Source organism: Nicotiana tabacum, chromosome 10, assembly GCF_000715075.1.
Source record: "Nicotiana tabacum cultivar K326 chromosome 10, ASM71507v2, whole genome shotgun sequence".
Taxonomy (NCBI): domain Eukaryota; kingdom Viridiplantae; phylum Streptophyta; class Magnoliopsida; order Solanales; family Solanaceae; genus Nicotiana; species Nicotiana tabacum.
Genome location: NC_134089.1, coordinates 67,842,224 through 67,859,339, shown reverse-complemented (window position 1 = coordinate 67,859,339; position 17,116 = coordinate 67,842,224).

The following is a 17,116-nucleotide window of genomic DNA, read 5'->3' as shown; positions in this document are numbered from 1 at the left end:
TGACCGCGTTCGCGAAGAAGGATTTCAGGCCTGGGCAGAAAGTTTAAAAGGTCATCTTGTCCGTGGATGTGGGGTTTATTTCTTCCATTATTGGTCGTTTTTGGAGCTATTTGAAGGAGATTGAAGAGGGATTCAAGGAGAATCACCTGGAGGTAAGAATTTTGGACTTAAAACTCTATTCTATTGTGAAATCTACCTAATAAATCATGGAATCTAAGCCTAAAATTGAGGAATTTGGGCTTGAGATTAAGAGACTTTAGAATTAGAATTTGAGGGGTCATTTGGACTCCGATTTCAGTGTTCTTGGTATGGATGGACTCATAGGAGGATAAGGATTCCGTTGATGTGATTTTTATCGAGTTTCGAGATGCGGGCCCGGGGTCGGGTTTGGCCAATTTCAGGATTTTTGGTATAATTTGATTATTTTCGTTTGGGCTTCGTTCCCTTAGCATATTTTGACGTCGTGATTCTGATTTTGAATAGATTCGACACGAGTGGAGGCCAATTCGAAGGGAAAATGCATCGCAGAGTAGTATTTTCACCGGTTTGAGGTAAGTAACCATCGTAAATCTGGAACTAAGGGTACAAACCCCGGTATTTGACTTGTTTTGATAAATGCGGTGACACACATGCTAGGTGACCAGCGTGTGGGCATGCACCGATTAGGATTGTGACTTGGTCCGTCCCGTAGCGACTATTGAGCCACGTATTTGATTTGAAACCTTATGATATTCCGTACTTTAGTTATTTATACTGTATTATAGGTTGTATGCCATGTTTGGGGCCTTATGCGGACATGTTGATTCCCTTAAGGACATTTTTACTGTTCTTCCTCACTTTATTTGTTGAAAGCATATCCTCAGTCATGTTTTACCTATTTAAATGTTTAAAACTAGTTTTATCACTCCACTTCTAATTGTGAAGACTGTTTGGGCTGAGTTCCGTAACTTCTATTGTTATGCCCAAGAGGCTGTGAGGTTAATGACTGAGAGAGGTTGAGAACCTAATAGTGAGGATTTTATATGTATATATTATGGATCGGGTTGCACGCCGCAACGATATATATATTGGATCGGGATACACGCCGTAGCGATATATATATAGGATCGGGCTGTGCGTTGCAGCGATATGATTCTTGGGCTGTAGGAGCCCTTCCGGAGTCTGTACACCCCCAGTGAGTGTAGTTGACTATAAATTATGGATCAGGCTGCACGTCGCAATGGTTACTATGATTTCTATTATTATAAGATGTTAATGAGCCTGAGTGTTGAGAGTGAGTACTGAGTGACGAGAGTGAGTCATGAGTGACTGAGAGGCTGCCCGAGACGCCGTATTTTGAGTGATACCTTGCCCGAGGGGTCCAGTTATGATATTTTTATTGATTTCACTCTTCTTTTAAAAACAAGCCTCTGTTGGAAAAATTGCTAAGTATATGATTTCAAGTGTTTAAACTGAATTTGATGATTTTACAACGAAACTGGTTTTAAACTGTGAAGTTGACCTGTTATTCTGTTGTTTATTCAGGAATATGATTTTTAACTACTCGCCACTGCTTTCAGACCTTATTTACTTTAGTTACTTACTGATTTGGCATACTCACGTTACTCCCTGCACCTTGTGTGTAGATCCAAGTGCCCGAGTGGCAGAGTGAGGGTCCTCAGCTGATCCAGAGGTTGCCGGAGATTTCAAGGTAGCTGCATGGCGTCCGCAGTCCTGTTTTCTCCTTCCTATCTTATACTTTTCCGCATTTTCTAGACTTATGTTGTATCAGATAGTCAGTTATGTAGTAGAGGCTCTAGACTCGTGGCACCTGATATTTGGGGCTGTAGTTTTCATGTTTATTTGACTTCCGCATATGAAATTGTGTTTTAAACGCTTAATATGGGAATTTGGTATTTAAACCTGTGTTAGAAAATGGTTTTATAAAAGGAATTTGTTGTAGTTAATGGTTTGGGTTGGCTTGGCTAGTAATGTGATAGGCGCCATCACGACCGGGTAATTGGGGTCGTGACAAGTTGGTATTAGAGACTAGGTTACATAGGTCTCGCGAGTCATGAGCCGGTTTAGTAGAGTCTCGCAGATTGGTACGGAGACATCTGTATTTATCCTTAAGAGGCTGCAGAACCTTTAGGAAAAACTTCATATTCTTGAAATTCTTGTCGTGCGAATGTGTTGATCCGAATACTAAACTTTTGTTATTCTATTCTCTCACAGATAGTGAGGACACGTGCTACTGGGCAGGATGGACGACCGTCAGTACCACCAACTAGGACCACCAGAGGTCGAGGACACGGTCGAGGCCGTGGTAGGGGCAGAGCAGCTAGTGCAGCACCTGTAGATCCACCAGCTGCCCCAGTTCAGGATCAGGTCCCAGTTGTGGATGCTACAGCAGCACCAGCTCAGGCACCAGCTGTGCCCATTATGATTCCAGGTCTTCAGGAGGCTTTAGCTTAGATCTTATTAGTGTGTACTAGTTTGGCTCAGGCGGTTTCAGTTACTATGGCCGCAGCTACTTCTCAGGCTGGGGGAGGCACCCAGACTCCCGTTGCTCGCACACCTGAGCAGGTTAGGGCACCTCCAACCCAGCCAGTTGCACCAGCTCAAGAGTTTGTGGTACCAGCTATGCCGGATGACGAGCAACATCGACTAGAGAGGTTTGGTAAACTCAAGCCTCCGACTTTTAGCGGTGCAGAGGGTGAGGATGCCTAGGGGTTCTTGGATAAGTGCTAGAGGATGCTTCGTACAGCGCGTATTCTAGAGACCAGTGGTGTGGCTTTTACTACCTTTCAATTTTCTGGGGCTGCCTTCACTTGGTGGGAGGCGTATGAGAGGCGTAGGCCTGTTGGTGTAGCGCCCCTTACTTGGCAGCAGTTCTCTGTTCTCTTTTTGGAGAAGTATGTGCCACAGTCTCGCCGAGAGGATCTGCATGGGCAGTTCAAGCAGTTGTGTCAGGGAGAGATAACTGTGACGGAGTATGAGATGCAGTTCTCCGAGTTAGCCCGTCATGCGGTTTGGTTGGTTCCCACAGATCGAGAGAGGATCAGGAGGTTTGTTGATGGCCTTACATATCAGCTTCGGATTCTCATGACAAGGGAGAGGGTGACAAGTGCTACCTTCGAGGAGGTTGTTGACATCGCCCGTGAGATTAACTCATTTTGCCGCCAGGAGCGAAAGGAGAGGGAGGCCAAGAGGCCTCGGGGATTTGGTAGCTTTAGTAGTGCTCCTTCGAGGGGTTAGTTCCAGAAGGGCAGAGGCTGCCCATTCAGACAGGCTCATTCAGCTCGCCCAGGTTATCGTGGGGCATCATCGGGTCATGGTTCTCACAGTTTTCATCAGGGCCACTCATCACTTAGTGCCCTTCCAACCCAAAGTTCGTCCCGTGCTCCATCAGCTCAGGGTTCTTCCATGCCAGGTCCTTCTACTGGTCATTCCTGTGCCAGGGGTTCCCTTCAGTCCCCATCTCCAGTACCGGGGAGTTGTTATGAGTGTGGAGAGTTTGGGCATTTTAGGAGGCAGTTTCCTCGTCTTCATGATGGTCAGTCTCAGCAGAGGGGTCAGCCCTCGACTTCTGCTCCAGTTACTCACCACCCGCCCAGCCAGCTAGGAGTGGAGGTCAGTCAGCTAGAGGTCTCCCTAGAGGGGGAGGTCGATCAGGTGGTGGTCAAGCTCATTTCTATGCCCTCCCAGGTAGACCAGATATTGCTGCTTCAGATGCCATGATTTCAGGTATTGTTTCAGTATGCCACAGAGATGCCTCTATATTATTTGATCCCGGTTCCACCTTTTCTTATGTGTCATCATACTTTTCCTGTTATCTAGATACGCCCCGTGAGTGTCTTGTTTTGCGTGTTCATGTATGTACTCTAGTGGGCGATACTATTGTTGTAGACCGTGTGTACCGGTCGTGTGTGGTAACTATTGGGGGTCTGGAGACCTGAGTGGATCTTTTATTACTGTGTATGGTGGATTTCGATATCATTTTTGCATGGACTGGTTATCTCTGTGTCATGCTATTCTCGACTGTCATGCCAAGACAGTCACATTGGCTATATCGGGTGTGCCACGGGTTGACTGACGAGGTTGGACTGATTATGTTCCCAGAAGGGTGATCTCATTCTTGAAGACCCAGCGTATGGTTGGGAAGGGATGTCTTTCGTATCTAGCCTTTGTGAGGGATGTCAGAGCTAAGACTACCGGTATTGATTCTGTCCTAGTTGTGAGGGATTTTCCCAATGTGTTTCCTATAGACCTGTCGGGCATGCCACCGGACAGGGATATTGATTTTGGTATTGACCTGGTTCCGGGCACTCAGCCCATTTCTATCACATTGTATCGTATGGCACCAGCGGAGTTGAATGAGTTAAAAGAGCAGCTTCAGGAACTCCTCGATAAGGGATTCATTCGGCCTAGTGTGTCACCTTAGGGTGCGCCGGTTCTATTCGTGGAGAAGAAGGATGGCATAATGAGGATGTGCATTGATTATAGGCAATTGAACAAAGTAACAATTAAGAACAAGTATCCTTTGCCTCGCATTGATGATTTATTCGACCAGCTTCAGGGAGCGAGAGTGTTCTCCAAGATTGATCTTCGTTCAGGTTATCACCAGTTGAAGATCAGGGACTCAGATATTCTTAAGAAAGCTATCAGGACCCGATATGGTCATTATGAGTTCTTGGTGATGTCTTTTGGGCTGACCAATGCCCCAGCAGCGTTCATGCCTTTGATGAACAACGTGTTTCGACCTTATCTCGATTCATTTGTCATAGTCTTCATTGATGATATTCTAGTATATTCGCATAGTCAGGAGGACCACGCGGAGCATTTGAGAATTGTGTTGCAGAGATTGAGGGAGGAGAAGCTTTATGCAAGATTCTCCAAGTGTGAGTTTTGGCCCAGTTCAGTGGCTTTCTCGGGGCACGTGGTGTCCAGCGAGGGTATTTAGGCTAATCCGAAGAAGATAGAGGCGGTTCAGAGTTGGCCCAGCCCGTCCTCAGCCACAGAGATTTGCAGCTTTCTTTGTTTGGAAGGCTATTACCGCCGGTTTGTTCAGGGATTCGCATCTATGGCATCGCCCTTGTTCAAGTTGACTCAGAAGGGTGTTTCATTTGTATGGTTGGACGAGTGCGAGGAGAGCTTTCAAAAGCTCAAGACAGCTTTGACCACAGCTCTAGTGTTAGTTTTGCCATCAGCTTTAGGTTCATATATTGTGTATTGTGATGCTTAGAGAGTTGGTATTGGTTGTGTATTGATGCAGGAGGGTAGAGTTATTGCTTATGCTTCACGTCAGTTGAAGCCCCATGAGAAGAACTACCCCGTTTATGATTTGGAGTTGGCTACCATAGTTAACGCGTTGAAAATTTGGAAGCATTACTTGTATGGTGTGTCTTGTTAGGTGTTTACTGATCATTGCAGCCTCCGGCACTTGTTCAAATAGAAGGATCTCAATTTAAGGCAGCGTAGGTGGTTGGAGTTGCTTAAAGATTATGATATCACTATATTGTACCATCCGGGGAAGGCCAATGTGGTGGCCGATGTTTTGAGCTGAAAGGCAGTGAGTATGGGGAGTTTGGCATATATTCTAGTTAGGGAGAGACCTCTTGTAGTTGATGTCCAGGCCTTGGCCAATTGGTTCGTGAGGTTAGATGTTTCGGAGCCCAGAAGGGTTTTGGCTTGTGTGGTTTCTCGGACTTCCTTATATGATCGCATCAGAGAGCGCTAGTATGATGATCCGCATTTGCTTGTCCTTAAGGACAGAGTTCAACATAATGATGCCAGGGATGTGACTATAGGTGATGATGGAGTGTTGAGGATGCAGGGCCATATTTGCGTGCCTAGTGTAGATGGACTTCGAGAGTTAATTTTGGAGGAGGCCCATAGCTCGCGATATTCCATTCATCCGGATGTCGCGAAGATGTATCAGGATTTGAGGCAGCATTATTGGTAGAGAAGAATGAAGAAAGACATTGTGGGATTTGTAGCTCGGTGTCTCAATTGTCAGCAGGTGAAATATGAGCATCAAAGACCGGGTGGCTTGCTTCATCAGATGGATATTCCCGAGTGTAAGTGGGAGAGGATCATTATGGACTTTGTTGTTGGACTTCTACGGACTTTAAGGAAGTTCGATGCTATTTGGGTGATTGTGGATCGGCTGACCAAGTCCACACACTTTATTCTTGTGTGTACTACCTATTCTTCAGAGCGGTTGGCAGAGATCTATATCCGGGAGATTGTTCGTTTGCATGGTGTCCCAGTTTCCATCATCTCAAATAGGGGCACTCAATTTACTTTGCAGTTTTGGAGGTCTGTGCAGCGAGAGTTGGGTACTCAGGTTGAGTTGAGCACAGCTTTTCACCCTCAGACGGACGGGCAGTTCGAGCGCGCTATTCAGATATTGGAGGAAATGTTGCGTGCTTGTTTCATTGATCGGAGGGTCATGGGATCAGTTTCTACTCCTTGCAGAGTTTGCCTATAACAACAGCTGTCAGTCGAGTATTCAGATGGCTCCATATGAGGCTTTGTATGGGAGGCGGTGTAGATCTCCAGTTGGTTGGTTTGAGCCGGGTGAGGCTAGGCTATTGGGGACAGACTTGGTGCAGGATGCTTTAGAAAAGGTGAAGGTAATTCAGGAGAGGCTTCGTACAGCGCAGTCGAGACAGAAGAGCTATGCTGATAGGAAGGTTCGGGATGTGTCCTACATGGTTGGAGAAAAGGTTCTGTTGAAGGTTTCATCCATGAAGGGTGTTATGAGATTTGGGAAAAAGGGAAATTGAGTCCTCGGTTCATTGGGCCTTTTGAGGTGCTTCGGAGGATTGGGGAAGTAGCTTATAAGCTTGCTTTGCCACCCAACTTGTCGAGTTTGCATCCGGTATTTCATGTTTCTATGCTCCGAAAGTATATTGGGGATTTGTCTCATGTTTTAGATTTCAGCACAGTTCAGTTGTATGATGATTTGACTTATGATTCGAAAGTTGAGGTCAAAGGATATAGCTTCAGTGAAAGTGCAGTGGAGAGGTTGGCCCGTGGAGGAGGCTACCTGGGAGACCGAGCGGGAGATGCGAAGCAGATATCATCACCTATTTGAGGCTTCAGGTATGTTTCTTTACTCGTTCGAGAACAAACGTTTGTTTAAGTTGGGGAGGATGTGACGACCCGACCAGTCGTCTTATGAATTACTGCTCTATTTCCCCATTTTTTGCTTCTTTATGCTTTGTTTATCCGTGTTATGTGGTATCGGGTTGGTCGGATCGAGTTCGAAAAGGATTTGGTAAGGTTTGAGACACTTAGTCTCTTTAAAGTGAGTTTAAGTTAGAAAAGTCCACCGGATGTTGACTTGTGTGTTAGAGGGCTTGGATGTGAGTTCCGATGATTTGGTTAGCTTCAGGAGGTGATTTGGAACTTAGAAGTGTGATTGGAATGAGTTTTGGAGGTTCGGAGTAGATTTAGGCTTGAATTGGCGATATCAGATTATTGACGATTTCCGGTTGATAGGTGAGATTTTGATATAAGGGTCGGAATGGAATTCCAAGAGTTGTAGTAGTACCATTGTGTCATTTGGGACGTGTGTACAAAATTTTAAGTCATTCGGACGTGGTTTGTTCGGGTTTTGGATCAAAAGCGGAATTTAGAAGTTTTTGGAAACTTAGGCTTGAATCCGATGTGTTTTGGTCGATTTGATGTTGTTTGAGGTGTTTTGCAGATTGGTACAAGTTTAAATAAGGTTTTGGGATATGTTGGTGCCTTTGGTTGAGGTCCTGGGGGCCTCGGGTGAGTTTTGAAGGGTTGAACGAATCATTTTAAGTTGAAGAAAATTGCAGATTTTGGTTTCAGCTGTTGCTGGTATTTTAGTCTTCGCGTTCCCGAGTAGACCCTCGCGTTCGTGAAGAGTCAGTTGAGGAAGGTGGAATTTAAGCCTTCGCGTTCATGAGTAAGGCTACGCGTTCGCGAAGGGCTAAGGGTTTGTGCATCGCGTTCGCGGGGGAGGAGTCGTGTTCGCATAGAGCAAAGAGGGCAGCTGAGCTTCTGTGGATTTTATTCATCGCGCCCGCGAGAGGCGAAACGCGATCGCGAAGATTGGTCTAAGCAAAGCACTGCGTTCACGATGGGGATGTCGCGATCATGAAAGAGGAAAATTGGTCAAAGTTAATTTGTGCTTCGCGAACGCGGGGCTTTAACCGTGTTAGCGAAGAAGGATTTCAGTCCTGGGCAGAAGGTTTAAAAGGTCGTCTTTTTCGTGAATGTGGGGTTTATTTCTTCCACTATTGGTCGTTTTTGGAGCTATTTGAAGGAGATTGAATAGGGATTCAAGGAGAATCACTTGGAGGAAAGAATTTTGGACTTAAAACTCGATTCTATTGTGAAATCTGCCTAATAAATCATAGAATCTAAGCCTAAAATTAAGGAATTAGGGCTTGAGATTAAGAGACTTTAGAATGAGAATTTGAGGGGTCATTTGGACTTCGATTTCAGTGTTCTTGGTATGTATGGACTCGTGGGAGGATAAGGATTCCGTTGATGTAATTTTTATCGAGTTTCGAGACATGGGCCCAGGGGTCGAGTTTGGCCAATTCTGGGATTTTTGGTATAATTTGATTATTTTCGTTTGGGCTTCGTTCTCTTAGCATATTTTGATGTTGTGATTCTGATTTTGAATAGATTCGATGCGAGTGGAAGCCAATTCAAGGGGCAAAAGCATTGCGGAGTAGTATTTTCACCCGTGTGAGATAAGTAACCATTGTAAATCCAGAACTGAGGGTACAAACCCCGGTATTTGACTTGTTTTGATAAATACGGTGACGCACATGCTAGGTGACGAGCGTGTGGGCGTGCACCGGTAGGGATTGTGACTTGGTCCGTCCCGTAGCGACTATTGAGCCGCGTATTTGATTTGAAACCTTATGATATTCCGTACTTTAGTCATTTATATTGTATTATGGGTTGTATGCCATGTTTGGGGCCTTGTGCCGACCTGTTGAGACCCTTAGGGGCATTTTTACTATTTTTCCTCGCTTTATTTGTTGAAAGCATATCCTCAGTCATGTTTTACCTGTTTAAATGTTTAAAACTGGTTTTATCACTCCACTTCTAATTGTGAAGACTGTTTGGGCTGAGTTCCCTAATTTCTATTGTTGTGCCCGAGAGGCTGTGAGGTTAATGAGAGAGGTTGAGAACCTAATAGTGAGGATATTATATGTACATATTATGGATCGGGCTGCACGCCATAGCGATATATATATTGGATCGGGCTGCACGCCGCAGCAATATATATATTGGATCGGGCTGCGCGCCGCAGCGATATGACGCTTGGGCTGTAGGAGCCCCTCCGGAGTCTGTACACCCCTAGTGAGCGTAGTCGATTATAAATTATGGATCGGGTTGCACGCCGTAGCAGTTACTATAATTTCTATTATTATGAGATATTAATGAGCTTGAGTGCTGAGAGTGAGTACTGAGTGACGAGAGTGAGTCACAAGTGACTGAGAGGCTGCCCGAGAGGCCGTATTCTGAGTGATACCTTGTCCGAGGGGCCCAGTTATGATATTTTTACTAATTTCACTCTTCTTTTAAAAACAAGCCTCTATTGGAAAAATTGCTAAGTATATGATTTCAAGTGTTTAAACTAAAATTGATGATTTTACGATGAAACTGGTTTTAAACTGTGAAGTTGACCTATTATTCTGTTGTTTATTCAGTAATATGATTTTTAACGGCTCGTCACTACTTTCAAACGTTATTTACTTTAGTTATTTACTGAGTTGGCGTACTCACGTTACTCCCTGCACCTTGTGTGCAGATCCAGGTGCCCGAGTGGCAGAGTGAGGGTCCTCAGCTGATCCAGAGGTTGCCGGAGATTTCAAGGTAGCTACATGGCGTCCGCATCCCTGTTTTCTCCTTCCTATCTTGTTCTTTTCCGCATTTTCTAGACTTATGTTGTATCAGACAGTCAGTTATGTAGTAGAGGCTCTAGACTCGTGACACCAGATATTTGGGGATGTGTAGTTTTCATGTTTATTTGACTTCCGCATGTGAAATTGTGTTTTAAACGCTTAATATGGGAATTTGGTATTTAAACATGTGTTAGAAAATAGTTTATAAAAGGAATTTGTTGTAGATAATGGTTTGGGTTGGCTTGCCTAGTAATGTAATAGGCGCCATTATATTAATATTCTGCCTTGTTGTCATTTATTACTTTTACTTCTGTTGTTAGTCTTATATTAATATTCTGCTTTGTTATCATTTATTGCCTTTACTTCCCATTGCCATATTATATTAATATTTTGCACAATGTTTCTATGTCTATTAAGTGTCTTGACCCAACCTCATCACTACTCCACCGATCTTAGTCTTGATACTTATTGGGTACCGTTGTGGTGTACTCATACTATACTTCTGCATATTTTTGTACAAATCCAGGTACTTCTGCTCGTCCCGGACGCTAGTGAGTTGCTTCAGATTTTGCGAAGATTTCAAGGTATACCTGCTTGACACTTGCACGCCTCAGAATCACCTTCTAGTGATCATATGCTTACTATTTCTCTCGTTTCCAAACAACATTGTAAGAGAGATTCCTAGTGTATTTCAGTTGAGCTTAGGACTTTGTACCACTCATTTTGGGATTGTACGATCGTTGTTCCGTTTAGGTGTTATTATGTCATTTATCAGTTTAAATTAATAGCTTAATCATTTATTTCTGTTATATTTATCAACATGCGCTAGCCTTTTAATAATACTAGTCTTATGATATGCGCATTGCGCGTGTCCCCTATGTTATTAAGTAAACTCTTTCACAAGTTATATAAATATTATTTAAAAGTATGTTTGAGCTATAAAATAAGCGAAAGTGTTGAAAATTTCAGCATGAAAGGAGGAATTAGCATATCCCAAAGTAATACTATTTCCACCATCTCAATTTAGGTAATGGTATTTTAACTGAGCAAGAGTTTAAAAAATAAATAAATTTAAATTACGTTCCCGAATAGTAATATGGTATTTTGTCACGCCCCGAACCTGGGGCGAGACCAATATTGTTAGAGGAACTCTAGTTTTCTAAAGGCAACCAATGGATATAGAAAATTATTAAATCAAAGTAGATCGGTGCATATCCGTGACATTAAGCAATATCAGTTAAAAGCTGATTTTCTTGATTAAAAGTAAACTACAACAATCTACAAGTAGCATAAGAAGCTAACCTTGGTCCTATACGTCGATCACTAATTGATAGTATGACTATCTCTGTGCATCGCAGACCTGGGCTTGTATAATCTAAGAAAATAGTGCAACACATAAAGTCAATCCCCCAAAGTCATAAAACAAAAATTACACATAAAACTCCATAGGAGGTATCAAGAAATCATAAATAAAATCTAAGAATGATACATATGATATCAAGCCAAGGATCAAACCAATATAATATTGACAAAGAAAAACGGTTGAGAAAGTAATAGATTTGTAGCTAAACTCATTCTTTTTATTATTAAGATTCTTTCATGAATGTGATTTTCTATTTTAAGTAGGTTTTTATTTGTTTACTTGACTACGAATAGGAGTGTTATTTTACCGATTTCATAGGAATGAGTTTTTTAAATCTGATATAGTAATAATGATCAATAAAATTGCATCCTAAACGAACACAAAAGGAACAATGAGAAAAAAGCATACCGTAATACAAAAGACAAAATCGAAAGAATCCTAAAACTAAAGAAAATAAAAACCTACGGAAAAGGGTCCCAAGAATCCTAACACTAAAGGAAACAAGAATCAAGTTTAGAAAGATTTGACATTATTTAGGAAAAGAAAGTTCTTACCTCTAATACTTTCAAAGTATTTGCTCGAGATGTCAGAGTCTCGTGCTGATAACGTGTTATAAAATAAAGACTGTAAAGTAAAGACAAGTATAGAGAGAAACTGTTATATTATTCGAATTCAAACTGATGTACATAATGAACTGAAATCTCTTCTATTTATAGAAGAAAGGAAGCTGTTGTGTAAGCTGCTACTATACCAGATATGGATAATCTTCTACTGAGAGCAATGTTTATCCATAACGGAGTACTGAAAGGATAAGCTTATTATACCCGATATGGATAATCTTCTACCGGGGGTAATGTTTATCCATAACTGGGTACTGAAAGGATAAGCTTATTATATCCGGTATGGATAATCTTCTACCGGGGGTAATGTTTATCCATAACTGGGTACTGAAAGGATAAGCTTATTATACCCGGTATGGATAATCTTCTACCGGGGGTAATATTTATCCATAACTGAGTACCGAAGTGATAAGCTTCTTCAGGAAGCTTATTTCCAATAGAGTACTAAATAGATAAACATATTTACGGTGGAGTCCCATATGGATAAGCTTCTTCAAGAAGCTTATTTACAACGGAGTACTAAATGAACATCCATAATATAATATATTTATAACACTCCTCCTTGGATGTTCATTAAAAGATAATGTGCCTCATTAAAATCTTACTAGGAAAAACCACGTGGGAAAAAATCCTAGTGAAGGAAAAAGAGTACACATATTTAGTAAGACGCATTGCTAGGTACCTCATTAAAAACCTTATAAGGAAAACCCCATGGGAAAAAACCTTAGTAAGGGAAAAAGAGTGTGTCGCGTATTTTACTCCCCCTGATGAAAACCTTGTTTCAAATATTTGAGTCTCCACATTCCAATCTTGTATATCATCTTCTCAAAAGTTGAAGTTGGCAAAGATTTAATGAATAAATCTGTTGGATTATCACTTGAACGGATTTGTTGCACATCAATGTCACCACTTTTCTGAAGATCGTGTCTGTAGAATAATTTTGGTGAAATGTGCTTCGTTCTATCTCCTTTTATAAATCCTCCCTTCAATTGGGCTATGCATACAGCATTGTCTTCGTATAAAATTGTGGGTCTTTTCTCACATTCCAAACCACATTTTTCTCGAATAAAATGAATTATTGATCTCAACCAAACGCATTCCCTACTTGCTTCATGAATAGCTATTATCTCAGCGTGATTTGAAGAAGTAGCAACAATAGATTGCTTTGTGGAGCATCGTGATATGACAGTACCTCCATATGTAAATACGTAGCCGGTTTGAGATCGAGCTTTATGGGGATCAGATAAATAACCTGCATCTGCATGACCAACAAGGTCTGCACTATCTTTGTTAGCATAAAACAAACCCATATCAAGAGTTCCCTTTAAATATCGCAATATATGCTTAATCCCGTTCCAATTTCTCCGTGTAGGAGAAGAACTATATCTTGCTAGTAAATTAACAGAAAATGTTATGTCAGGCCTTGTAGCATTAGCAAGATATATTAGTGCACCAATTGCACTGAGATAGGGTACTTCGGGACCAAGGAGTTCCTCATCCTCTTCTGGAGGTCGAAACAAATCCTTATTCACTTCAAGTGATCGAACAACCATTGGTGTACTCAATGGGTGCGCTTTGTCCATGTAAAAGCGTTTTAAAACCCTTTCTGTATAGGCAGATTGATGGATAAAGATCTCGTCTGCTAAATGTTCAATTTGCAGACCAAGACAAAGTTTTGTCTTTCCAAGATCTTTCATCTCAAATTCTTTCTTAATATATTCAATTGCCTTTTGGAGCTCTTCTGGAGTTCCAACAAGATTTATGTCATCAACATAAACAGCAAGTATAACAAATTCTGATGCCGTTTTCTTTATAAAAATACATGGACAAATAACATTATTTATGTAACCTTCTTTCAGCAAATATTCACTAAGGCGATTATACCACATGCGCCCAGATTGCTTTAAACCGTACAAAGATCTTTGTAATCTGATTGAATACATTTCCTGAGATTTTGCTTCAGGCATTTTAAATCCTTCAGGAATTTTCATATAAATTTCATTATCAAGTGAACCGTACAGATAAGCTGTAACTACATCCATTAGATGTATTTCAAGCTTTTCATGTAGTGCTAAACTGATGAGATATCGAAATGTTATGGCATCCATAACAGGTGAATATGTTTCATCAAAATCAACTCCAGGTCGTTGTGAGAATCCTTGTGCAACAAGGCGGGCTTTGTATCTTTCAACTTCATTTTTATCATTCCTTTTTCGCACAAAACCCCATTTATGACCAACTAGTTTTATACCAGCAGATGTTTGGACTACTGGTCCAAAGACCTCTCTTTTAGCAAGTGACTTCAATTCCGATTGAATTGCCTCTTACCATTTTGGCCAATCAGATCTTTGTCGACATTCTTCGACAGATCGAGGTTTAAGATCCTCACTATCTTGCATAATATTAAGTGCAACATTATAAGCAAAAATATTATCCATCACTATTTCAGATCGATTTAAATTAATCCCATCATTGATTGAACTTATTAAAAGTTCCTCACTCACATGAGCTTCGGGTTCATTGATTTCTTCAGGAATCTCAGAACTAATCAGATTTTGGGTCTTTTCAGGAGATCCCTTCATAGTATCGTTTTGATCATTTGTCGATTTTCTTTTTCGAGGATTTCGATCCTTAGAACCCAAAGGCCTACCATGCTTCAGGCATGCTTTAGGTTCACTAGTTCTCATGCTAGTAGATGGTCCTACTGGGACATCAATTTCGAATAGGCACATTCTCTGCTGGGATATGTGACTTAGTTATCCTTTTCAAATCAGTAAATGCATCTGGCATTTGATTTGCTATATTCTGTAAATGGATGATCTTCTGGACCTCCTGATTACATATAGGGGTACGGGGATCAAAGTGAGATAATGATGAAATTTTCCACACAATTTCTCTTTTGATTTCCTTTTTCTCTCCCCCTAATTGTGGAAAATTTGTTTCATCAAACCGACAATCTGCAAATCGAGCAGTAAATAAATCTCATGTCAATGGTTCAAGATAGCGAATAATAGAGGGTGATTCAAACCCAACATATATTCCTATCCTTCTTTGTGGTCCCATCTTACTACGTTGTGGTGGTGCTACTGGCACATATACAGCACATTCGAAAATTCGTAGATGGACAATATTTGGTTCATGACCAAAAACTAATTGTGATGGAGAATATTTATTATAATGTGTCGGTCTGAGACGGATAAGTGATATTGCATGCAAGATAGCATGGCCCCAAGCAGTAGTGGGCAATTTTATTTTCATAAGTAGTGGTCTTGCTATCAATTGCAGGCTTTTAATAAATGACTCTACAAGGCCATTTTGAGTATGAACATAAGTTATAGGATGTTCAACTTTTATCCCAACGGATAGACAATAATCATCAAAAACTTGAGATGAGAATTCTCCAGCATTATCAAGGCGAATAGCCTTTATAGGATAATCTGGGAATTGTGCCCTTAATCGAATTATTTGGGCTAATAGCTTTGCAAACGCCAGGTTGCGAGATGATAGTAGGCACACATGAGACCATCTTGAAGATGCATCTATTAGGTCCATAAAATATCTAAACAACCCACTTGATGGGTGAATAGGTCCACATATATCCCCATGTATACGCTCTAAAAAAGCAGGGGATTCAATACCAACCTTCATTGGTGATGGTCTAGTGATCATTTTTCTTTGATAACAAGCATCACAAGAAAATTCGTCATTTGTAAGAATCTTCAAGTTCTTTAATGGATGCCCACTCAAATTTTTAGTAATTCATCTCATCATTATTGATCCGGGATGGCCCAAACGGCCATGCCAAAGCACAAAAGTATTTGAATCCGTAAACTTCTGATTTACGATAGAGTGTGCTTCAATTGTACTAATTTTTGAATAGTATAAGCCAGAAGATAAAGTTGGTAACTTTTCTACAATGCATTTCTGGCCAGAAATATTCTTTGTAATACAAAGATATTCCCTGTTCATTTCATCTATTGTCTCAACATGATACCCATTTCGGCGGATATCTATAAAACTCAACAAGTTTCTTCGGGACTTGGAGGAGAACAATGCATTGTCTATAATAAGTTTTGTTCCCTTAGACAGAAATATTATGACTCTTCCAGAGCCTTCAATCAAACTTATATTACTAGAAATTGTTGAAACATTTGCTTTTTCCTTATGCAAATAAGAAAAGTATTTCTGATCGTTGAATATGGCATGAGTTGTTCCACTATCAATAACACAAATATCTTCATGATTTGTCTTTGATTCAAACATAATTTGAGGGTTATTCATATTCTTCAAAATAACATAAATAAGATATATTATAGTAAACATCATTATCAAAGCATAACTTTTATTTATGTACAATAATTACATAACCATACTATCTATTACAAACAACAAAAATTAAAATATTTACATTTCTACAGATTCACTACCGATTACATGACTTGTTTCTCCTTCTGGGAGTGCAAAGTAATCAGCTACATCCAAATGCATGAAGTCTAAATTATCTTCAAAAATAAAATTTGCTTCAGCATTTTTCTCTGTCTTCTTCAGGGAGGCTTGATAAAGCTCAACCAGGTGCTTTGGCGTACGACAGGTACGTGACCAGTGCTCTTTTCCTCCACATCTATATCATGCATTTTCTGCATTTGGCGCTTGCACCGCTTCATGCTTTTGTTCCTTCATTTTCCACTACTGGTGGTGAGGAGACTTCTTTGGTGCATTATTATTACCATGATTGGGGTTTCTTCCCCGACTACGGCCATGACCACGATTGGGGCCATGACCTCTTCCGCGTTTAACTTGGTGGAAGTTCGTCTCATTCACTTCAGGGAATGGACAAGAACCAATAGGTTGGCTTTCATGATTTTTCATTAATAGCTCATTATGTTGCTCTGCTATAAGAAGATGTGAGATAAGTTCAGAATACTTTTTAAATCTCATCTCTCGATATTGCTGCTGCGGGAGCATATTCGAGGCATGAAAAGTGGTGAAAGTTTTCTCCAACATATCATGATCAGTAATATTATCACCACATAATTTCAATTGGGAAATAATTCTGAACATAGCAGAATTATACTCACTGATAGATTTAAAATCTTGTAGCCTTAGATGAGTCCAATCATAACGTGCCTGTGGAAGAACGACCATCTTCAGGTGGTCATATCTATCTTTCAAATTATTCCACAGTATGACTGAATCTTTAATAGTGAGATATTCCATTTTCAGGCCCTCATCAAGGCGATGACGTAGGA